This window comes from Micromesistius poutassou (assembly GCF_964030765.1).
Source record: "Micromesistius poutassou genome assembly, chromosome: 5".
Taxonomy (NCBI): domain Eukaryota; kingdom Metazoa; phylum Chordata; class Actinopteri; order Gadiformes; family Gadidae; genus Micromesistius; species Micromesistius poutassou.
The window spans coordinates 2,128,338-2,154,239 of record NC_140275.1 but is presented as its reverse complement, the minus strand read 5'-3'; the positions used below and the strand labels follow the sequence as shown (position 1 = coordinate 2,154,239).

The 25,902-nt window shown below is 43.6% G+C and overlaps 1 pseudogene across 1 annotated transcript in view; it reads left to right on the top strand.

Moving 5' to 3' along the window:
* LOC311343942 overlaps positions 1-25,902 on the top strand; it is an 80,763-nt pseudogene that overhangs the window by 188 nt on the left and 54,673 nt on the right. The window contains exons 2-4 of the transcript in view: positions 21,200-21,250; positions 22,324-22,813; positions 22,903-23,000. The product of the transcript in view is annotated as an uncharacterized misc_RNA (transcript). The remainder of the gene's footprint in view (positions 1-21,199; positions 21,251-22,323; positions 22,814-22,902; positions 23,001-25,902) is intronic.

The following is a 25,902-nucleotide window of genomic DNA, read 5'->3' as shown; positions in this document are numbered from 1 at the left end:
CCGCCCCTCGTCCTGCCGGGCCCTAATGCTGGTCCCTCTGCCCAGTGCAAGATGGCCCCCAGATTTAGAGGTGGGGAACAGCAGCAGCAGCAGCTGTCTCCGTCATGACACGTAACACGTCAGAGGACGAAACAAGAGCGTCACATGGTCTTCTTCAGAGGGAAATGGGGGAGGGTGTATGGAGGGGAGAAATGAGGGAGGGAGGGAGGGAGGAAGGGTACGAGGGATTGAGGGAGGCAACAAGGGAGATACTGAGAAAGGGACGGAGGGAATGAGAAAGGGAGGGAAGAAGGAAGAGACTAAGGAAGGGAGGGAAGAAGGGAGGGGAGAAAGTGATGCAGTGACTTGAGAGTGGATGATGGCCCCGCTCCTTAAAGAGAAGATAAACACTTTGGCACAGTGGTCGTTTCTAATGCTATGCATTGCTTCAGCGCTGTTGCACTACCAGCAGTAGGGCTGCTGCTCTGCACAGGGGAGCTATGACTGCATGTTACCAGCATCAGCTGGCGTCTGCTTCACTTGTTCACAACATGGATAAGTTGATACTTTCTTGTTCCCACTGGGTTCCTTCTTCAAAGAAATTGCCAGGTTTCGAAATAATTGTGACGTGTCTTCTCCTGATTTGTGAAAGGAGTGTTGCTTGTTTAGGTTTCGTTCTTTCAGTGAAACGAGCCTACATGCCCAGCACTCTCTATCTCCATCCACCACCATGCCCACGCTGGTACTGGGATGGTCCTTTAGTGGCTCTGCACCTCATATATCTTCCCTCTGCAATTAACTGCTGGAGGGCTGGGAAGGAACTCTGAGGGCTGTCCCATTGGCTCAGCCCCCACACCCTGGGAGATAACATAGAGCGAGAAGGATGGAGAGAGAGAGAGAGAGAGAGAGAGAGAGAGAGAGAGAGAGAGAGAGAGAGAGAGAGAGAGAGAGAGAGAGAGAGAGAGAGAGAGAGAGAGAGAGAGAGAGAGAGAGAGGGTGGCAGAACGATGGAGAGTGGAATGAATAACAGAGTGATACGGAAACAGAGAGTGTGTGTCAGAGAAAGAGAGAGAGAGAGAGAGAGAGAGAGAGAGAGAGAGAGAGAGAGAGAATAAAAAAAGGGCAGGTTGCTGCCTGCCACCCACCTTGTGTGCACAATCTCTGGGGTGGGTCTAGATGTCTGAGAGAAGGGTGGTTGACGGAAGGCATGCTGAGAGCTTCTCCAAGCCTGCCCCCTACTGTCGAGGGGTGGCAGTGTTCACCGAGGAGCGCAAACAACAGAAAAACACACTTTTACCGTCATGCACTTAGCACATGCTTTTATCCCTTTTTAATCAGATTACCATAAATAAAATAGTAGTTTAGTGTAGCATTTCTGAAGAGATGTTACTGCATTTCGTCTACCTTTCTTGCTACAGTTTGATCGCCCACATACAGTATATTTTTATATACGGCTGGAATAACTTAAAGGGGTAGTTCAGGATTTTGGACATTGGGTCTCATTTCCAAGTGAGCCAGTGTGTTATTTATCATTGGAGACCGTTTTCAACACTTTTCATTCAGTCCTTCTAGTTGCAGAAATCGCTGGTGCTAGGCTAGCGCAACTCGAGGGGAACTGCTAGCCTGCCAATAAAAACAGTTTTACCCACTTCCGAGGCAAACCAATTATAATGCCCGACTATCGATGTAAATGTCTGTGTTGATAGAATAGTGTTAGAAATAAACTTACCCTTGCATCGCATTGCATTTAGTTTATAATCCCTGTAGTTGGAAGCAAGCTACGGTAGCGGCAGACTGATATTACCTGGAGTGCGCTTCTCTGTTTACCTTCTGCTGTAGTGAATTGGTTGCTACACCGGAGCAAAGTAAATTAAGTAAAGCAAATTCCGCCGCTGCTGAGAAAGTAGTCCCCCAAAATGTAATGTGATCATTGCGATACAAGGATAGTTTTATTTATAATATTATTCTATCAACACAGACATTTACATCGATAGTCGGGCATTATAATTGGTTTGCATCGGGTGTACTTTGGAGTGGGTAAAATTGTTTTTATTGGCAGGCTAGCAGTTCCCCTCGAGTTGCGCTAGCCTAGCACCAGCGATTTCTGCAACTAGAAGGACTGAATGAAAAGTGTTGAAAACGGTCTCCAATGATAAATAACACACTGGCTCACTTGGAAATGAGACCCGATGTCCAAAATCCTGAACTACCCCTTTAAATAGACCCCCTCCGACCCCTTTCAGCCACTTGTATGAGGTACTTCCTGGTACTTAATGAACGCACTGATGTATGTTGTATGTCCTCGCACTTAATAATAGTACTTAGCATTGTGTAGCATCTTATCCTATCTATGTTTGTTGTATACAGGGAATGGGTTAACCCAACGATTGTTGGCAATTGGTGTCTGGCAAGTGTCTGGCAATTGGTTCTATGAACTGTATATATATTGTTATTTATTTTTCTTCTGACAAACGTACTTATTGTAAGTCACTTTGGATAAAAGTGTCTGCTAAATGCCCTTAATCAGAGCTGCCAACTCACACGGTTTCACCGTGTGACACACGTTTTTGCCTGCTTACACACGCTCACATGTATGTATGCATTACAAGATTCTACAGAATCTCACGCCAGCGAAAACCCAAAAGTTGGCAGCCCTGCCTTAATGTAAATATACAACTGGACGGGGCAAACATAGCTTAAGTTGTAGCTGTGAATATGACCGTAATGCAGGGAGCAGAAGACATTTGAAAAATGATGACCTTGTCCTCGTCTCTTAACGCTGAGTCTCCCAGGTTGCCCAGATGTTTGGTGAACGGGAGCGCTGGTCTGGGGTCAGCTGTGACCCTACTCTGCAACCCCTGCGCAATATCAGCTGAGGGGAAGCACAGACATGACCATCCATCATGGCCAAAGTCACCGCGCTTGTGTGAAGGGCTGCGGTCCTTTAGGGTTCCCTGTCGCCGTGACAAGCCGTACATAAGGGCTACATCAGGGATGGGTCCAGATTAATGGACTCAGAGTCGCTGTGCTTTGAAAAGGTCCCAGCTTTAAAGAACCGGGTCATTTCGGTATCGCGGGGATGGGACCGGTGGGGAGTGGTGGGGAGTGGTGGGATGTGTTGCCAGGCAGGTTGATCACTGGGAGCTGGACTGGGGAAGGGATAAACGGTGCAGGAGCTATGGAAGTACAGCCCAGGAGGAAGCCTCTGGATGGTGGGTTTGTCCACATGCGAGGTAACATGCCATGGATCGCTCAGTGTAATCTCTTTCTTTCCCCCCTGTGAGGATTTGGTTATTTCCCAGAGTATGATGTGAGAGGAGTGTCTGCCTCTGGATTAGCTTGTGGTTCAGTCTTGAACTCAGGATCCACCTTGTGCATTCCTTTGTAGTCTTTTTTAGATTTTATTTTTCTCTCTAAATACTTAAAAGCCCACGGAAATAAGAGCTGGTATCTCGCTGTGAGATGTGTTTGAGAAACTCTGTGTAGGGAAATTGGGACAAATAGAAGTGTTTTCCTTTGGAACGCCGAACACAATGATGATATTCATAACAGGACCGTGAGAACGCCTGGATGAGCGTGGTCACAGTGGGGCACGACATTGAGGTGGCAAACGACGTTCGTTCCCATCAGCACCCATCCAGGTCATGTATTACTGACGTTACCTCATCGGGCTCTGTGCTGCTCCAATAACCATCCATTTGTTTTTTTTGCGTTTTATCCTTGCTAGGACCGGCAATAAATGACTCTGGATTTCGATGTGATCAGATGCTTAAAGGATTTATCAAGCTTGTGCAAGCTGCTCTGCACAAACACAGCCACAGTGGTGAAATCATGGATGTGTGTGCGACGCTGACAAAGAACATCATGTCACACGCATCTTTGCCAAATCTCTGGACATTGGCAGTTGGCACCGAACCGTAATCCGGCCCAGACGCTGGCACCGGGACTAGAGAAGCCGAGAACATGCCTCTCTCCACAACGCGTACGGTTTAAGACAGGAGCCGTCAAAAAGGGATCTGGGAGGCAAAAGATGTGGGCTATATTTGGTTATGATTGTGCAAAAAAAACATGCTCATTTCATTTTCGTGCTTTTTATGTCAAATCATTCACTGCTGATTCTTTCTAAGCCTTCAATCTTTTTCTGGACCAAAAAAAACAACAAAATTCTGCCAGTCCTTCTGAGGGCCGGCTGTCAGTCGAGATTCATCTATATATTTATCTATTTCTACTTTATCTCTATGTATCTATTCATCAATCTTTTATCTGTCTGTCGGTCTGTCTATTAATAGGGTTAGTTAGTCAATATATATGACTATCTACTCTATCTATCTATTTATCTGTCTGTATCTGTGTGTATATATCTATCTGTCTATCTATCTATTTAAATGACTATCTATCTATCTATCTATCTATCTATCTATATATCTATCTGTCTGTGTATATATCTATCTGTCTATCTATCTATATTTCAATGACTATCTATCTATCTATGCATCTATATATTTATCTATCTATCAATCTATCTATCTATCTGTATCTCTGTCTCTATGTCTCTCTGTATATCTGTCTATCTGTTTGTATTCTTCTGCATCCACATTGTACAACTAAACAAGAGACTCTGATGTTGTTTATTCTCTCTCATATTACTAATTATCGCTGCAAACTTTGAGCATAACAGTTGGTGATTCTTTAATTGAATTGTCAGTCAGTATTGTTCCAGGCCTCATTTAAAAAAGATAAAAGGTTGTCTCATGTCGGCGCCGTCTCTGTACCGCCCGCTCTGCTGGGAGAGGGGATCAATGTCCTCTGTTGGTGACAGTAAAGAGCTTCTTCTAACTCAGAGTGGAGGCTCTCCATATCAGGGGTGGGGGGGGGGACGTCATAAAGGATAGAATCTCTCCTCTAAAGCCTGGAACCGCCACAGACGTGGCCTTGTGCGCCTAACCATGTCACAATGTCAGCCCTGGGATCAACATCATTACCCGTGCCGCGCTGAACAACAAGAACACAGCATTCACTCCACTCCCACCGCCGCTGCCCTTTGAGTTCGCCATCATTTGATAGACTTCCATAAAAGGTGACGGGATTCAATTAGAAAATGAATAGAGTTTTGAAAACACGGTGCCCCCCTTGCGTGTTAATAAGAAGGAGTGATTGATGTGTGAGTGACTGGCTTTTAGCAGCGCTGACCCTCGCTGAGATTACCGCCAACATTAATATCGGTAGGCTGTAAGACGCCGAGGCTACAAGCGGCTCGCTAGAACTCTCAGGGACCCCACCGAGGGAACTCAAGGCAATCACATGAAATAAAGTTAGCAGCGGCAGCAGGCAGATCATGTTGTGCTGCATAGGGAGACCGCAATTAGGTTCAATGTCAGTGAAATGATGCCCACGCCTCTACGGCCAGCGGCTAATGCATGAGAGATTAGAATAAAAGCCTGGGTTTTTATAATTATGTCAATTCCCAAGCGACTAAATAGCACCATTCGTCTTTATAATGAAATCGATTATTTAAATTATTAGACGTCAACAAATTAAATATTATTATATTATCTTTCCATTAGGCGCAGCAGCAAACAAAACATAATTTAACTTCAATTAAACACCAACATATTTTTCCTGATTGGTCCATTGATGGGGTGTTTATGTGCATAGCCGGTAAACAGCCGTGCTTAAGAGAAGTGTTTACAAGTCCAGAGTTATCTTTGCTTAAGTCGGTTGAGTTTCTGTTGACACCACCACCATCAGACGAGGAAGGAAGGGCCCAGTGTTCCTCTCGTCCAAGTGCTTGTGCAAGGCCAGCATGTTCTGGGTGAGCACAGAGTACGGCACTGAGCAAGCCCACATTATCCTTCATCGCAGGAGCTGCTGCAGGCTCCCACTCGGCCTAGTTTGATTCTTCTTTATTCTTCCCTCTCCCTTTATCTCCCTCTCTCTCTCTCTCTCCCTCGCGGTGGTGCAGATGTTGGGGGCGATGTGTGTGTATGAGTAAATATAGTGCACTGCAGATGTTCTTGTGTGAGGGTGTATAGTAGGTGTGGATTCAGTGGGGTGAGTTGTGATTCAAATGTGGTAAAAAAGAAAATATGTATCAGGAGAATGGTAGACAGTGAGGGAGAATGGAGATCATAGAGGGAGTGTGTGTGTGTGTGTGTGTGTGTGTGTGTGTGTGTTGCATGTGTGTCTGTGTGTCATACTTGAGAAGGCTATAGAATAAAACAGAAGAGGGACAACAATAAATATTTAGAGGAATAGTTAAATAGAATAAAGCACAGTGAGCTGAAACAGCCAGATGAACAAGGGAACAGAGACGAAAGGTCTACGAGGGAGAGAGAGAGAGAGAGCCCAAGACAGCCCAAGAGAGCGAGAAGGAGACAACACTATTTACTAGCGCAGGGTGTGTCCTCCTGACTGTGTCTCCTGCCGCCGTGATCAATGTCTGGTGTCCCCTCAGTGCTCGGAACGGTGGAGATAACCTTAGCTTACCCTGCGAGAGGCTGTATTATTCATGTGCAGCCGACACAAAGAGGGCCTGGACTCTCTGTCAACCCTGAACCCCCCTGCTCAACCGAGGGAGCCTTTGCTCTGGGAAAACAAATGGTCCAAACATTTTGGAAACTAGTAAAATAATGACAACAACATTGTGTCAAAGTGCCGCTACAAGAAAGTCGTTTGTGTTTTAACTACCTTGTGAACTCTGCTGAGAGTATCTCCCCCCACACACACACACACACTCACACACATACTTGGTGAGCTCCAAGGACACATACAAAACGTTATTCAAAGCACAAAGAGGATCCTCAGTAGAACACAAACATCCTTCTAAGAGTGATTCTCTAACTCAGCTGTTTGCTCATTGTAGGATAGGTTCGTGGTGAGACAATACACTGTTTAGCAAATTCTAAGGTGTGTTTTTATTAGAGGTTAGGAGTGACAACAATTTCTCTGTTGACTGGAGGGGAGGTGATACACATTCGACAGACATTCTGCAAATCAATTAAATTATTGTCTCACATTAGCAACATCCAGGTCAAACAAACAAATGTTTTATTGCTGTTCGAATTTCCCTAAATGCTTGTTCATATTGTAAACATCCCGACACTGCACAATCTTTCCATTACGCCCCCAAGAATAAATTTTAGGAAAAATATTGATTGCTAATTTTTCAGAGAAACAGTTCAGTGGTCCGTGGACCAAATTACAACATTTTGATTGGCAAAGATTAACCGGCAGTGAACCATGGATGAAGTGAGAACCTGGTCTCTCTCTGTTTCTCTCTCCCCCTCACCCCCCTCTCTCTCTCTTCTCTCTCCCCCCTCTCTCACCCTCTCTCTCTCCTCCCCTCTTTCTCTCCCCCCCTCTCTCTCTTCCCCCCTCTCTCTCTCTCTCCCCCCCCCCCTCTCTCTCCCCCCCTCTCTCCCTCTCTCTCTCCCCCCTCCCTCACTCTCTCTCTCTAATTAAGTTTAAACCTCGTTCGACCTTTACCAGGGCAGAAGTGCCTCTGTAGGGGGCTTTGGGCTCACCGTGTGGCCCCTGCAGCACGGTTGGAGGGCAGGGGCCCGCATCCTGGCAACCCGTCCCAACCTGGAACGCTGCCACCCTCCCATGCACTGCTGAAACCAGGTTAACCAGCGAGTAGGCCTACCTCTGAGAATGGAGAGCAACCCATCAAGTTCTGTAGTAGCCTGGAAATCCAGACCCCTAGAAAGCTGTAGGGTCTGGCAATGAGTAATGAAAATGGCCCAACTCGAGGGGCGGCACCAAGCATGCATTTGAAAATATCACTGCACGCAATTGGATAACACTACGACCAATCAGAAGAATACAAGGTATCTAGACCAGCAGAGCTAACCAATAGAAAAGACTCTTGCCGTATCCTGTCAGTAGAACAGCAACGCTTTTGGCCCGCCTATACCAGATACACCGATGTGATCGGTTAATGTTCTGGGCCAGGGGAATCGGGGAGTGAGTATATTGTTTGTTCCCAGAGTGACTCACTGAGAATATTCAAATTGTGCTCTCGCGAGAACTCTGGGTTTCCAGGGTAGTTCTGTAGCCTAATTAGGGCTGGGCGATAAAACGATAATGATATGTATTGCGATAGACACGTAATCAATATCAATAGAAAATGCGTTCGATAGAAGGTTTCGATAATTTTTTTCCTCGTTGGAAGTTAACGGAGCACGTCCTCTGATACCTGTGGAGAGCAACGTATGGAGTGACACGCCAATGGCCAATCATGTAACAGTATCAAGTTTGGCTGCGCCATCTCGTCTTGCGTGTGTGTTTCATAACAGAAACAGCGCGATGTGAGTTGTGAGTTGAGATGAGTAGGCTACCGCAACGAGTGAGGAAATTGTAAATAATATATATGAAGATAGTTCTTCTCAGATCTCAGGCGCCGCGGCCAGCATTGGTTCATGACAGTACTGGACATATCTCCATGTCCCATTTCCCCCTTTGATGGCATTATCATTATTCTGTTTAATGTAGGCATTTTCGTTATAACATGGATAGCAAGCATAACAACAAAATCGCTAATAGGCGCTAATCGCTAGTTAGCAAACATGCTAACTAGCGATCTTTACAACATGGATGATGGTTCATGACAGTACTGGACATATTTCCATGTCCCAACAACAATGTTCCATCCATATGTTCCATGTTCTAGGGACTCCAGGTTGAAGATAAGCTTTAATCCACCTACCAAGTAATGCAATAGTGATCTCATTATATCTCTTATGTTTACATTTAACACTGCAAATGTTTTTAGAACACTTTTTTGTAGCACATGTTTTTGAGCACTTTATAATTGATTATTGTTAAGTTTTCATTGTGATGTTCATTTTCATTCAGACTTATGTTTATATTTATTTGAGTTTTCCATGGTTGTGTTGACATTCCTTTTCCCTGTCTGCCTACAATCAGGGGAAGGTTAAGTTTAAAATAACAATGTTTATGTTTATATTTTTCTCCTGGTCCTTTAAAAATGTTTTTTTTATCAATAATTATCAATATCGACCGATATGAAACGCTTATATTGTGATACAGTTTTCAGCCATATCGCCCAGCCCTAAGCCTAATACAGAATAAAACCACCGCCTGGCCAAGGGCTACACACTTTTACAAGCATAATTCTTCAATCGTAAAAATTTCAGTGAGTAGATGTTTCATCAAAGAGCTCATTTTCATTATAACCAAGTCTGCAGAACACCAGGCAATAGCTGACACATGTCTTACACACAAAAACACACAGCAATGATGATAATCATGATAGTTTCTTCTTTAGTATTGTTCTTTGTAAGGAACTCAACCATCCAATGAAACCATCAACATCCATACCAAACTCCAACACACTGACGCCATGGGAAATGAAATGCAACACTGAACTATTACCGCCCAAGCACAAACTGATGTTTATGTGTGTTAAAAAATGCTAATATCAGGAAGTTAGCGAAAAGACAATGCTTATGCTGCTTATACAGCTACTATCAACAAAGTCATACGTTGGTTTTGAATGAATATATGAATATAAATGATATAACGCATTCATGCTGGAAAACATGGACAATTATAGTTAGCAAATATCAACACAGATAATCACACATATTGACATTTGGTTATTTTCATTGTGCTAAAGCAAACAGAGTGCTGTTGCATTTGGCAACCTGTTTGTTTGCCAGTTTGAATGCAGATAATGTTTTTGTGCAGACGAGTCTGTGCTTAGAGATACATCACATTTTTCGCTTTTTATTTTTATTTTTTTTTACCTTCATCGTCGCCGAGTGCAGTGTTTTACCTCTGTACAAACTCTGTTCTGCCCTTCTTCATTGTGGCGGCCATTGAAAAGCAGTCATGTGATCAAGCCTTCGCTCACACCCATGTACACTTCGTGACCGTCTTATAGAATGTCTAGAGCGAACCTCAATCACAGAGACCTGCCAACACCTTGTCACAAACACATGGCCTGTGAGCCTCTTTGAGACTGTAAGTCTGATTGAGGGCGCATCAAATAAAATGGACTTGACTTGACTCGTCAAGACTGCACATGACGAAAGCCTGTGCCCGGCTCAGTGTACAGTGTCGTCTGCACAGAGCTAAAGTAGGTCTCTGAATCACATGTATAATTCAGCTAGAGATATAATAAGATAACTTGTCTCCTTTGTCATTCGCCGTAAGCATGATGAAACTCCGAGCCAATGGGGAGGAGGAATAGGCTGGCTCCGCTACAACAATAATGAAGACCTATTCTCTCCTCCATCGGAAGAGAGGGGCTGTGTCGCTTGATTAAATATTGACTCGCAATTCTCTGTATTCTTTTCTGTGTCTAATCAATAATTCATGGGAGTTAAACGAGATTGTTAGAATTACACCAGACAATATGTGTGTGCTTGCCCGGTGCCCAATGTGTTGGGTTTTTTCTTTGTTTTCCAGCGAATAGGGCTGGAATGGAGAGAGAGACCGCCCGGCGTCTGAGTGCCCCCCAGGGGGCCGTTGGCAATGAGACGCCGTTCTACACCTTTCATCATCATTCGACCGACGCCGCGCTCCGAGGGCTACATGTGTCCCTCTCAGAGCAGCTGTGTTTACCTCAAATCTGCCGGCGTCGTTACCACGCCAACCCCGAAGCTTGGCAAAAGATCAAGGAATTACGACACGGAAGACTTAGACACTGATTATTACAAGAATTGTTAAAAATACTAAAAGGCAAAGGCTATAAAACAAATGTAAACATCGTCTCCCATGTGCATCACCTTGGCGACTCTGGGTCGGGTCGAGTGGCACAAAGTGTGTCGCTCGAGTGTCATTTACCCTGACGGATGTCTGGGGAAGATTCTCACACCCAGCGTGACTTGTGAGGCTGATTCACATCTAATGAGTATATCATCATGGGAAACCCCCTCCTCCCCCAAAAACAACAATTATAAACAGATCCTGGCTGCTTGTTATTAGAAGTTTTGCGGTGTATTTAAGTGGGTGGGAGACATTTGACCGGTACCTTTGTAGAACCCCAGCCCCCCGATCACAATGCGGGACTCCTCCACGTTGGCAGGTAATCCCCCCGTATTAATTCATAATGGAAGCCGACTCCACCGCTGTGTTTATATTGTGTTATTCAGGTCACCGTTTTGCTGTCAGTGGTGGCTCGTCTGCCGCATTGACTCCTGTTGTGTTGCCAGAGAAAAACAAGTGGTGCCCTGCATCTTTAATGGGCATGTGCACAGGGCTGATGATGAGGACGGTCCCCAAAGCCTGTTTCATAATGTAGTCCCTATAACTTGGAATAACAATCACCTGCAGACAGTGTCTCTCCCGGCGCTGCTCCAATGGCGACACATAGCAGCGTGAAGCCTTGCCCACATGCGGATCCGGACGCAGATCATCGCATTTATGTGGCACTGTTGTCTTTGGCTAGGTGTACGTTCTGTGGTTGATGATCATTTACTTACGCTATTTATTTGACTCTATTCTATCAGTGCACTCAGTAGTTGAATCTTAAACATAATGGAATAGCTTTAGTCAAAATAGTACAATAGGGTCGCACCGCCACCTGACTCCGAGAATAAACAAGTGTATCGCAAAGCCTCTATTGCCTCAGACGTTCACCTCGCGCGATGGCATTCATCCTGAAGACATTTGCACATTTCCCTCAGCATGTCCCTCAGTGCGCACATCTCCGGATGGGAACACTGGGAGGGCCGACGACAACAGAGGCACTAGACCCCGGAGGACTAACCTTAACGCAGCTCCTGACAGCGCGTTTATTCTACTCTTTACTCTGATGTCTGGGCCTCTTTCTGGACGGCCTGTGCCACGCACATATTGCATTTCACAGCCCTGATGCGTAGCCTTGCTATCCGCACCTTGGAAGGTGTTGGTACGTGCACCTCGGTGATGGAGTTAAGAACACTGTGCTGTGAAGCTTTTCATCAGACACCAGCCCGCTTGTGATAAAACGTTGCTCCAGGTGGTTAATGCTTCTGGATTTTGTCTGGCTTTTACTGTAGTATACTTTTAATTGCAACCAAATGTTATCAAAGAGTTTGTAGTTTGTTTTGTTTAAAGTTCATTCCTTCCACATTCCTTTCCAGGCATTGTATAGGCTTCTTGTTATTGTTTTGTCTTGGGGACAAAGTGGGATAACAGAGGCTGTGTAGATACAGGGCTTAAGTTTTACTTTTACAAACTCAAACAACAGCTTGTACTTATCTTGCCGAACAAGATGTCCTCAGTGCCTAAAAGGCACTAAGCTCCCCTATTCATGCTTGAAGTAAATTCCCTTCCAATTTTGCTAAATGTACCAAACTATTGGGGTTGGATGTGTTTTCAGGGCATCCAATGGGATCCCCATTAGATGCATCTCTGATATTCAGCGTTCCTCCTACTGGTTTCCATGCTGGAGTCGAACGTGTTCTAGTTGGAGATTAGCCTCCCTGGCTTTTCTGTGTTATATTCTTTCTCCCTCAGTTTTCTTTGAGTGTGATCTCACGCATGTACTTAAATACGATTCATCAATAAATTAATTTAATCAATTTGATACTGAGATAAAACTCACCCTACAGAGGAACCATCATATAATGTTAAGACTCAAACGCTTGAATGAATCACAGCATTTACATTTTGTGAAATTGGCCCAAATGGTGTCATTGCAGACAGCAGCTTTAGAGGGAGTCAGGCAGCTAATTTGACCCTTAATGGTGTGTCTGGAGCGAGGGGGAACCAGGAAATAGATGTGTAGCTCACTCCCAGGAGTATGAGCTGATTAGGGAGTGGGCCTACCTCTGAGAATGGAAAGCAACCCATCTAGTTCTGTGGCCTCATACTGAATAAAACCCTCGCCTGGCCAAGGGTAACACACTTTTACAAGTGCACAATTCTTCAATCATAAAATTTCAGTGTGCACACGTTTTATCAAAGATTTCATCATCATTCTCGTCATCTTCACCCGGGTTGTGTACATGTTTGTGGGTTTTCTGAGTGGTGTGCGAGACACTCAGGTATTAATAGGAAAGGTCCTACTGGGCAAGTGATTACTGCCATTCTCTCCGCCAGTAAAATATTAACAGCAGGCTTTCAGCGGGCGGCCTTCATCAATACAGCTGACCAGAAATGGAAAACTGCTCAGTGTTTATGTTCCGGTAAGCTGCTTTCTAAAAGCTGTTTCAGTTTGCACACTATTTATTTCTTACCAAATCACACCTTAGCTGAGTATAATGCGGAATATACTATATACGACTGATCCTGTGACAGTTACGTCTCTGGAACCGGCTTTGAATCTCGCGTTGAAAATGCAATTCGGGAAGGGTTTTTAAAGTTGCAATGTGTATGATTGAGCCCCTCCCAGTAAGCAGGCGGGAGACTTTAAGAATTCAAAAAAACTCAATAACAAAGTTCTGTCCACTCTGACTTGCTGTGCAACTCTGTGATGCAACCTAGCTCGGCTAGCTGGGTGAAGTGAGCTAGCGTAGCTCTAATGGCTGTGTAACTGGTCGACATGAACTAGCATAGCTCAGCTAGCTGGGTGGCGTGAACTAGCGTAGCTTGAAAGGCTGGCATAAGTGAGAGGGGTTGATAGTACGATTCTTGTAAACAAAGAGAGAGGTAGGCCTACGGTCTGGCCAGCCTTTCTAATTTGTGAACTATATAATTATAGGATTTGTTAGAGGATATGGGATTATTTATTGATAGGTTCATTTAAATAATTATCGATCAGCATCGATATGTCCAGGTCATTTCAAGCAACAAGCTAGCAAAAGTAACACAATTAGAAAACCAATTCAAAGAACCCTCTGGGGAAAACCGACATCAGGACTGATCAGGGTTCACTGTTGGTCGAAACGCAATCTCTCAGCACAGCATTGGTACACGTTACATGCTTTGCGCAAATGTAAAAAATAATGTTTACCAAGGTCCAATTCAAGTAATTGGTCGAATTTAGTGTGAGTTGCTGGTACTTGATACTCATTCGCTAGCTAGCAATCGTTAGCTGCATAAATATAACAAATTATTTTTATATAATAATCTTGAACAGCTTGTAAATATTACACTAAGGTGACACCAGATGTCCCGGTTTTGCCTGGACAGTCACGATTTTGAGTTGCGTGTCCTGAGTCCCGACAAAAGCCTGTCAGGACGCTAAAATGTCCCGGTTTCTACCAACCAGTATGAAATGTCCCCTGTTATCAGCGATTACATAGCAAAGGTGGTCTTATTATAACCGTAAAAAATATATGTCTAATTTGTCAGTTTACCATGTGTCTGCCTGGCACAAATGCTCCTTGGTTGAGCGGATCTTTTCCATAATGAACAATACTTGGACGAGAGGAACCGTTCCCACCTTAAAGGTGTTGCTTGTTACACAGGCAAGTTTTGATGACACCTGTCTGCAATTCCACAGCAGCAGGCTGTCAGCAAACAAATGTATTTTGAAGCAGATTCACTCCACAAACAAATATGTGTATTTTTGTGGGGTATTTTCCAAATCTTTCTTCAGCTTCTGGCTAATTCATAAAAATAAAGATAGTCCCACACAAAACTCATGCATTGTATTTCCATATTTTCTCTTAAATGTGTAAAAAGGCCTACCAAAAACATACCAGATTTTTGCCCATTAAGCTATGTTGTGAGCAATAGTCCTAGCAGTAGTTTTTAGGCTGTGATAGCCATAGGATAGGATAGGTACTTTGTACTTTTTTTTTTGTTTAACTTATCTCTATATTAAGTGGGCCTAGCTTAACGAAACACCTGTGAAAGAGGGTGCCCACTTGATAACCCCAATGATATTCTGCTTACTGCTTACTGCTGTATTTACTGCTGTTAGTTGGGCTAGTTGTCTCGTGTTTTTCACCTTTGGTTGGTAGCTTGGTAGCCTTGGTGCTTATAAGGTTGGTTTGGACAGGGCCTCTGAATATGTGTTTTCCTTGGATTTTGGCACAAGGGATTATAACATCTGATCCAGTGTATTAATGAAAAAAATGTGCTGGAATTGAGCCCGATATCTGAGTCTATGACCTCACATCCACGTGCACTACGGTCACGCGCAAAGTGTCCCTGTTTTAGTTTGAGAAAATCTGGTCACCCTAGATTACACGCTAGTTCTGTCTTCTGTTGAATGTGTTCCAGGCAGTTTAGCGAGATATGCCTCAGCGAGCAGACAGATGGGGGGGGGGGGGATTTTAACCTTGTAACTTTACATGTACAACCTGCACAGACCTGAATGCACAGAATGCTGTGAACAGGTGAAATAGACCTCTGGTAAGAAATCTGATGAGTTTTCGTCCGTTCTGCGAACAGGACCTCTGTGCCTCACCCGGTTCTTAGTTAATCAATGCTTTCCTGACGCCTGAATTACAATACAAGCAGAGTTCTATCTTTGTGAAAGTCTTGCTTGAGGGTCCAACCTCTAAGGCTCTAAGGCAGACACAAAGAATCGATATAATGCTGTATTATGTTAATGAATCTCAAGGCGAATGACAACAGTGAGACTGTGCTGCTATCGAACATTTTTACAGCAGGGGATGTTCACAGCGAAATGCACAGTGTGCGGATCTTTTTTGAATCTGAGCCGGCGGATCTCTGGCTTTTATCAACTGAACGTTTTTTCCTTTTAATTTCTAAAGCGGTTCACTTCATTTAAACAAAAGCGTTATTTTATCAAAAAGGTAGACTAGAATATCACGTAGGACCGCTGCATGGACACCACTGGCGTTCGGATCCACTCATCGGTCTGAGTCCGGCTCGGTTAGGGTGGAGCTTCAGTGTAACCTAATAGTTTCAGAGGACAAACTGCTTCCATAGTGTGAGGGTGGGCCTGCAAATAGGTGCAAGGCCACCTGTTGTATTCATGGTCAATTAACAACCTGTTATTAGGCCTATTAGCTGAGCTTCTAATACATTTAGTCTTCGTTTGAACATGAAAACAGCTGCTTCATACGTTCATTATTAAAAGCCTTCTTTATTAAACCTGTTGCTTTATGGCCGCAAGTGGGAGCACCACCATGGAAAACTTAATCCTGAGGGAAAACCTAGAACACTATATAAGTATTAATATTACAATACCTTTTGAGTCGACCGATACAGCTAGGCCTTATAATAATAACAACAAAATGACTGAATGAAATCCCACCGGTGACATCAGCAACACCGGTAACCGGGACAACACTAGCCTACAGTACAGGACTTTGTTACGTGGACCAAACATGTTGTTTAACACAACTCAGCATGTGTCATGTCTCCATTTTAAGTGTCCAATGTGCGGCTCATCGCTTACTTTCTCTTCATCAAGAGGGCCCTCCTCTTAATCTATCCAGGCCCTCTGGAGTCTTCTTCTCCTCCAGTGCGGAGACCATAAAGGGAAATATGAGTCCAAAGTAAAACACATATTCTGAAGATATACTAAATATAACTATGTGCAAAGATACGCAAGAGCTTTTTGGTCACGTGGGCACCTCCTACATACACTAGTTATACAAGCCGTAGCCTGAATGTTTTGATTCAATGCTGCTTTTGCCGCGATTCGTTTAGGAATGACAGCTACTATTTAGTCACTGTAGGTCATCTAAATCTATTTGAACGTTGTTTTTTTAAAACCCCAAAGAAATCAAACAGTTTACAATTTTAACAAACGTTTGTTTGTGAGCAAGGGGTAAAAATGTCCTTGGTAGGGCTTGTGCTATCTGGCTCATCTATTATTAACATGTTCTCAGCAGCACAACGGGTTAAACTTCCCTCGGTAGAGCTATACTGCTGGCTGGCTCATCTAAACCATGTTCTCAGCAGCACAACGGGTTAAACTTCCCTCGGTAGAGCTATACTGCTGGCTGGCTCATCTAAACCATGTTCCCAGCAGCACATTGTCATGATATCGGCTGTCCCACAGAGATAGATAAATACTAAGCTCATTCCTGTGCTGAAGGTGCCAATATTTGTTTCTTCCCCTCCTCCACCTCCCTCCTTCAAAGGACGTCTATTTGTATCTTTGAGAAATCAATTCTCCTCATACCTTGCGTTCCCCAACATGGGCTTCCTCGGCTCGTATCAATATGCATTTGGAGGGACTTGATTGATTATCTATGGATAATATTGGTGGGAGTCAATGGAGGTTGTAACAATCACCTTGTTCGCCGCCAGCCGCTCTGCCTTTTGATTGCGATTTTTAAAGGAAATCGAGATATAATTTTGTATGGAATAGCCACTTTGGTGCTCGGACTCAATAACCTTTTTGTGGGCTTCCTGGAGAGTTTCACAAACGGGCCCCTGATGTTGTCTCTATCTTCCCCTCAGCCATGCTGGTCCTTTGTTCACACTCTGGATTGTGCTTCACTTGAGGCTTCAGTTGATGTCAATAATATCAACTTCAACAGTGTCCGTGTGTGTGGGTGTGTGTGCAGTGTGTGTGGGTGTGTGTGCAGTGTGTGTTCCTCGGCCACTCGCCCGTGTTATTTAGTAAAGGGTTATAGTGTTGGGCAGCACACACACATGTCAGATGAAAAAAAACAAATTAAACTTTACAGAACTAAACTAGCGACACACCAGTATCTGCTCTTGACCTGTTTTCATTTAAAACACTAGTGGAGAAGAAAGCGTGAAATGGGAAGCATGGCGTTGGCAGATGAATAATTGAGTCCGCTGTCATGTGCATCGCGGTGGGTGGCTCCCGTGTCAGCCCGCCTGGAGATGACAGACATCGAACAGGTTCTTTGTGCGAAGCGAACAGAGTTAAATGACACATTGAAACAAGCAGGGTTTTCCATCTGTTTTCATGTGGAAGTCATTCTCTGTGATACTGTTTTTCAACAGAAAACAGTAGTGGTACATGTGTAAAAGCAATTGACTTTGCGTTTTTGTGAGAATATGCAATCCAATAGACTAGATAATAGAATAGATAGAATAGATAATTTCTGATCTAAAACCTAATTAAAGTGATACATGGGGAATACTTGACAATGTTTGCGGTCCTGGGTTTGGATTGAATGTCAGGGCTGTGTGGCGGAGCACTCTGTGAGTTATACCCTGCTGCTTAAAGCTGACTTTTGTGGAAATGGGTCAAAAAATACAAAAGATTGAAGATGGTCTTTTCTCTGTGTCTGTGATACGGCTTAAGTATCAGCCCCGAGGCTGTTTACCAAGCCAGCGCTGCATGTTTGATAGGGAGCAGGGGCTGAAATACAACAATATCAAGTTAGAAGCTAATGGTTTCGGTGGTGTTTGTCTTTTTCTGGGGAAGCGTAGAACAAGGTCTTCCAGGACATCCACAGGGAGCAATTAAATGAGCTGACATGAAAATGTCTGAACAAAACATTTTGTCTTCGTTGGTTTCTGGTCCTTAAATTAACTGTTCAAGGAAAGGAAAAAAAGGGATGTAATGCAAAAATTGTCAGGTAATTAGATTTGTGTGTTTCTCTTTGCACCAAAAACAAAGGCCTCTGATGGGCAAATATTGAAGCATATCATGAACTAACAAATATGTGCCTAAACAGAGGAAGCAGAGAGAGCTCAAGCCAAAATGCTTTTACTTTGACACATCACTGTGCCACGTCACTTCACCCGGAATGGGTTTCCTACTTGAAGAGAATTCTGTTGCTAAACTCAGAATGGAAGAGGGGGAACGGAGCGGCATGGTGGTCTTTCGTTATAGAATCCTCCACACAGGGGGCCACCCAGCAATCATCTCCGTCTCCCCCAGAGGCCCGGTCACAGTCATGAGCACATGACGCTGGGGGGGGGGGGGGGGGGGGGATATCATCACAGCATCCCATCAGACCAGCCTCTAGGTTTACTCTACCGTGCACCGCAGCAAGGGAAATCGCCCTTTGGAATGACAGCGCTCATGATTAAGTTAATGCTGTCTGAGACGCATAATCATCCAATGATCAGGGCAGTGGGGCAACATCATCGCTGGTGTGATGTCACAGAGAGGTGAGCTCTGAGAGCTGAACGCACGATGAGTGGGGGAAACGCGACACAGCATAGCGCCGTAAACAAAATGGTCCCCTGTGGGCTGACGGATGAGTGGTACTCTGACACACGCGCAGGCCGGTGAGTTTTAGATGCACGCGGGCAGCTGTCGCTGTCTAGTTATGAAGTGCAAATCATTCAACCAAAAATGACGGACTAGAATAGGATAGACGCTCCATGTAGGATAAAGTAATAAAAAAAAAAGAATGACTGACTGAAATAGGATAGACACTGTGTTTGATAAAGTAATAATAAATGAGAAAAATATGCATCAAATTTATCAACCGGATCATCGTATTTCTGTTGTGTGTTTGCGTGAGCATGTGCATGAGTGCATGAGTGTTTGTGTATTTTTGTGATTCAGTGTGTGTGTGTGTGTGTGTGTGTGATTTTGTGTACTGCAATAATTGCAGTGTCAATCAACTGTTCAGACGCTGCTTGCCAAATACTCAACATCAGCAGCCGCCCCACGAGGTTTGCCGGGTACGCCCACGCAGGTCAGGTGCATCGCCACGTCTCTGTGTTAATTCTGTCCATACATCATCAACAACGGTTGTTTATTACCCTGCCGGCCCCGCCCTCCCTGGGACGTGCAGGAGCACTGACAGGAGCACTAGAAAGCTGACGCTCTGCTTTGGAGAAATTTGACTTGCGGCATTTTATTTTCAGATTTATATCTTGAAGACCAAGGCTGTTGGGTAATGGAGGCCTTGGGGAGTTTATCAAATCATCCTTCTGATGATAAGACACAATGTTCACAAAGGACTCAGTGGCAGAGATGTATAAAGTACTAGAGACCCAGACTTAAGTAAAAGTACAAGTACTGTATCAAAAAAGTGACTTGAGTAGAAGTAGAAGTGTTCTTTAAACATCCCACTTAAGTGGAAGTACTAAAGTATTCAAAATGTTTTGTACTTAAGTATTGCAAGTAGTTTATTTTAAAATGTACTACTCAAGTACTGAAAGTAAAAGTATTGTGTTATGTTTATATTAAAGAAAGCAGTCAAAAGTTTGGAGGACGGAAGGACACACAATTCCTTTGGCTGTAGCAGCAGTACAAGGACAGAAATACATACAGAGCTGTCTTAAAGCTGTTAAAGGCCACATACAAGTGTTTATGTAAAAACAAACAACTAAAACATCTCAAAGGCCAGAGGGGTATTCCAAGAACCAAGAACAAGAACAAGAACAGCTGACAAGCTGACAAAAAAGTGACAAACATGGGTAAGTTAAAGGACAATTCCGGTATTTTGAACATTGAGCCCCCTTTCTGGTTTGTCTAGGATGAAATACAGAACATTTTGAATACTGGTCCTGTCTCAGGTATTTGGCTTATTTAGAATCGCCCCTGCCTGCTTCAGAATGGCTGGCGACATGTCCTTAAAACAACCCTAAACATTTGTTTTCAGAAATGTGCAACTCACCGAGTGGTTAGTGGTGTTTGTTGATGTTCCAAATCAAGTATCGTAGCGAAATACACTTTCTGTCGTGTTTGATTGCTATTTAATCGCATTTTGTAAATCCCATTAATTTCTGTTGGAAGACAAAGATAACATTTTTATAATTGTAACAAGTAACGATTCATCAAAAATATGTAGTGAAGTAAAAGTGGAAGTAGGAGAAAAAAATAATACTCCAGTAAAGTACAGATACAGTATTTTAGTACTTAAGTACAGTAGTGAAGTAGTTCTACTTCATTACTATACATCTCTGCTCAGCGGTACACTGTTGACTGCTTGTGCTCGGCCCTCACAGACCACTCTGCTCCTTTAGGAGTGAGAGTCCACAGCTAACGCGAGCTGAACATAAACTGTTATGGAACTATTTTGGCTGTCAAGTTATAGAAACGATTCAATTCAACCTTATTGTCTTTGTAAAGAGTAGTACAGACAACGAAATGCAGTTAGCATCTGACCACAAGTGCCTGACACGCAGCAAAATAATAAAAGAATGTTTACGTGTGTCAACGCCTCCCTCTAGGAATAAACGTTGTGTCTTCGAAAAAAGCACATTTGTATGTCAATTGATTAAATAATGGAAGTATATGTATAGGTAAGTTGTTGTAGTTGCATATTGCATGGGGGAAAATGCCCTCTTGTCAATTTTGTCAATAAATATCTTCAGTAGTCGCATTTGTCCCGCCACCCATATCATATACACTATATATAACTAATAACTGTAGTCATATAGCCCCCCAGTATAACTAAAGCCCTCAGTCCCTCCGCATACTGTGCCCCGTGTTCACTCTGCGTCTTCTCGCCAGTTTCAGTTTAGTTCCAAGGACGAGAGCGGAGGTGGAGGAACACGGGGAGATGTACGGCCCCCAGACATTGTTCGGAGGACAATTTAAGGAAAGGGTCAATCTGTTTCGTCGTCGGAGCTTCAGGGGAGTTGGGTTGGAAGATCGCCAATGCACACATTGTCCCGTTCAATGACTTAACATTGTTCACAACAATGAATAACCACACTTATTCTACTTCGTTTAAGAATGCTTGATTCTGATTGGCCGGGAGGAGGGCATTAACCCGGCAGGTTGCCCGCTGACTGAGCACAGCGTCATCAAATAGTAGATCAATACGCCGCTTGTATTTTTTTTTGTATCACAGAAATTTCAAACATGAGGTCCATTGTAAAAATAAATCTTGTTTAAAAAAGTTTCTAAAATGTGTCGGAAATCTATCGGAGGGTCAGTCGATACATAGTTTCGCAAGCGAGATACAATGTAGCAACTACGTTATTAAACTAGTGATCAGATGCAGCCTTGTGTGGTTGCTATAGAAACTAATTAGTTACAGCTGAGCTAACGTTATTCACCGTAGTTCTAAACATTGCAGCGTTTTAAAAATGGACAAATTCATTGTCAATTTTAATCTATTTGGAGTAGGGAAGACATTTGAGGACTGGTTAAAGAGCGATGAGGACGACAGAATGACAAAAGCAAAAGACAAGGCCCAGGGTACCCATTTCCGAGATCTGACAGATGAGGTGCTGCGTACAATTGAAGATGGGGCCCTTCAATCAAACACGAAAAAGGCAACTGCCTTTGCTGTCAAGGTTTTCACCGAGTGGACGAGCCACCAGAAGGATAGACTGACAGTGACAACTGACCCGGAAACAAATTGTTAAGACGTTTTTATTCTACAGCGCAGGCAAGCCATACAGTGTGGCAACAATGACCGGCATCAGAGCCTCATTGCACCGTTATTTCTCAAGGTTCAATTTATATGCGGACAGTGAGTTTACCACCAGCAACAGGGTGTTCAAATCCATCATGAAAACACATCGAAAGAATGGCCAAGACAAGGCGAAACACCATCCCCATGTCACCGAGGCTGACCTGAAATTGCTGCGTGAATCCACAGCTCTCTCCACCGGACACCCCGTTAGGTCTCCAAAATTTGGTTTGACCTCCAGCTTTGCTTGGCGAGGTGAGGCAGGGAGGGCACTCGGGAGCTGACTGCGTCCTCATTCGCCATAAAAGTGGATGACGCCGGGGATGAATATGTTAGTTTGTCGTTCAATCCGGAGACGAAGAACCACAAACATCCAAATGACCCAAACAAGGAAAACCTCAGAGGCGCAATGTATGCGGCGCCAGGCCCAGATGTCCAGTCCTGAGCTTCAAAAAATATCTCGCCAGACGTCCGCCGGGTGTCACCGCCTTCTACCTCCATCCACTGAAGGACCCCCAACCACATCTCTGGTACTCCACACAGCCGATGGGGAAGAACTACCTGGGGGGCATTCTTCCACGGTTATCCAAAGCAGCTGGTCTGACCATCAGATACACCAACCACAGTCTTAGAAGCATGGCTGTCCGTCGTCTGTCTGAGGCCGGGCTGGAGTCCAGACAAATCATGTCTGTTACGGGACACAGGTAAGCCTAAGCCTAGGTTATAAATTCATTGTGGTAATAATAACCTGAAGCCTACTGCAAATATACTTTTTTTTTTTTTTTTTTTGCAGGTGTGAATCCAGCCTCAAAAGCTACTGGGCGCCATCCAACACGGACAAAAAAGTTTGGAGTCGGGTGTTGTCCGCACCCCAGCAGGCCTCTGCAGCAAGCATGGTCTCTCCCCCCCAAGCTGCGCAATCCTCAACCTACCTCGTCCCATTTATCTTTCTCTGCCATGAATTTCCCTATGCCCTTCTCTATGTCTCATTTTATCATCAATGGAAATGTCCAGTTGAATACACATAAATGAATCGCCTGAATCGCAATCATTTTGTTATACATTTATTGCAAATAAAAATTATTTTGAATAAGGAGTGCATGTTTGATCGATCGTAATTAAAGCTGACTTGATATAATGTAGCAACTACGTTATTAAACTAGTGATCAGATGCAGCCTTGTGTGGTTGCTATAGAAACTAATTAGTTACAGCTGAGCTAACGTTATTCACCGTAGTTCTAAAGGGGACTACTTTTTGAGGGAGATGAACTCAAACAGAGTATACATTTAATAAGCATGCAATACGAATAAGAAAAAGCATAATTATTAAAGTATTTGAATTGTTTTATTATGTTGGCAAGCAAGAAGTAGAATAAACGGCAGGGCAATAAACAGTTTGATATGCCCGGCCCGTGGAAGGTTACCCGTCCACGAGCCGGGCATATCAAACTGTTTATTGCCCTGCCTCTCGGTGATTATCCCTTACGTAGCTGAGCCCTCCTAGTTGTTTATTATTTATCTCCTGTATCGCAGCTGTTGCTTCGGAAGCAACACTGCGATGCGTGCGGAAACGCGCCACGACGCAACAACACAGAGGGCCCTAGTTAGACGGTCTAAAACACAGACGTCAAGGCGCAAAGTCAAAGTAGGCCTACTTTGTGGGCGGTTCTACGGCGCTGTTGCTATTATGACGGCGAGATAAATGAGCTTTGTGCCCGGCGCAAATCTAAAATGGGTTGGGCTGAAATCTGTAGGTGTGTTTTGGGCAACGTGCAATAAACCAATGAGAGTTCCACCTGCCTGTGATGCTTAGGTAAGGTGTGGTAATGTTTTTGTACCCACCTGGTAGAAGTCTTAGTCGACTGAATGTAAAAATGACAGTAATGCTTGGTAAGAGCCTGGTATTAACATAGAAAGAGAAAGGACTTCCTTTTACAGTACAGTTTCATCTTAGTTACCAGGAAAGTAGCGATGTTTAACCTGGTAATGTTGCTGTAACAACCTGGTAGAGCTCTCAAGCTGACTGAATGTAAAAATGACAGTAGGCTAAATGTTTGGTAAGAGGCTGGTAATACCATGGAAAGAGGCACCACTTCCTTTTACGGTACAGTTTCATCTTAATTACCAGGAAATTAGGGAAGCTTAACCTGGTAATGTTGCTGTGCCCACCTGGTAAGTACATTGTTTGAAAGCAAAAATGACAGTAAATCTGTGGCAAAAGCCTGGTAATATAGAAAGCGACAGATAATTGATGGGTAAAATGGACCTATCCCCATGACTAATAACCAAACAATGCAGAAACATTTATTAATAGTTACTACTGTATTTCTTGGTACTTACTGTATAAATACCAAATGATAAGCTTGAAAGTACCATAATATTACTAGGTAAATACCTCATAAATACCAAATAAAGAACTTGAAAGTACCATTAATATTACTAGGTAAATACCTGGGAAAGTACCATAATATTACTAGGTAAATACCTGGTAAATACCTTATAAATACCAAATAATAAGCTAGAAAGTACCATAATATTACTAGGTAAATACCTGGTAAATACCTTATAAATACCAAATAATAAGCTAGAAAGTACCATAATATTACTAGGTAAATACCTGGTAACTAGTGTACCGTAAAAGGAAGGGTTACCAAATTAGATTTTATTTTGGAAGCCTGGAATATACTTTGCTCCAATGTATTATTGTTATTATTATTTTAACGCATGCCATAGCCTACTATACTTCATTCATGTTCATTCATGCAGCCCTATTGAAAAAAATGTTTCCACAATCCACACGCTATTTCTATGCAGTTTCAAACGTTTGAATAATCTTTGACATAATATTTAAATCAGGTTAATAGTTTGCATGTTTGTGTTGTGTATAGCTTACGTGTGTGTAAGCGTAGGCTATGCTGTAGTTACGATCTGCCATGGCACGTCAAAATAGCAACAACAACTGCGCTGTCCGCTATAGACCAGGTATTTTTCGGTCAGTGGCGCATTTTTTAGATCACTAAAATAGCACCAAGTATCATTTGCGCCGGAACACGCCCCTGCTTTTCACCGACACGCCTCTCCAGGCTGTGTGTAGTGTAGTGGCGCCTGGTTGCTGCGGGGGAAAATCAGCTTTGAGCCGGGTGCAAACTAGCAACGACACATGCGTCGGTGTAGAAAGTAAATTGCGCCGGGCGCAAGATAGGGCCCAGACGCTCAAAGCATGAAGGCTGCGTTCCAATACTCATGCTACCATACTATATGGTATGCCAGAAAATGATTTAGTATAGTATGGAAAATGCAGTATGCCAAAAATACCAAAATGTTGTACTACATCCGGTCACGTTTCGCAGTATGCAAGCCAGCGTGCTTTTTGGGCTGTTCTGCCCCCGATCCTCTGCAGCAGCAGAAGATATGTGGGTGGGACTACAGGTGTGCTGATCAGAGACATCACCAGCAGGATCTCCCAATTGTATGCATACAGTACGTGCAACAGCACGTACTTCAAGTACTGTAAGGGTAGCTGCAGTATGTACTTCAAGTAAAAAAGAAAAGGAATGCAATTTGAAATCACATACCCTTTCTTTTTACTTGAAGACTTCTTTTTATGTGAACTCTCTCTAATTGCTAAACGCGATCTCACGATCATAAACGGAGACAGTGTGAAAATCCTTTGACGCACACTCGGCTGTCCTCTGGGTTTCCCCACGCCACAGGGAATTGGTTATTTTTCAATATATTTCCGACTGCTAATTGGTGCGCCCCTGATTGGATTTTGGGAAGTAAAAACTGATCT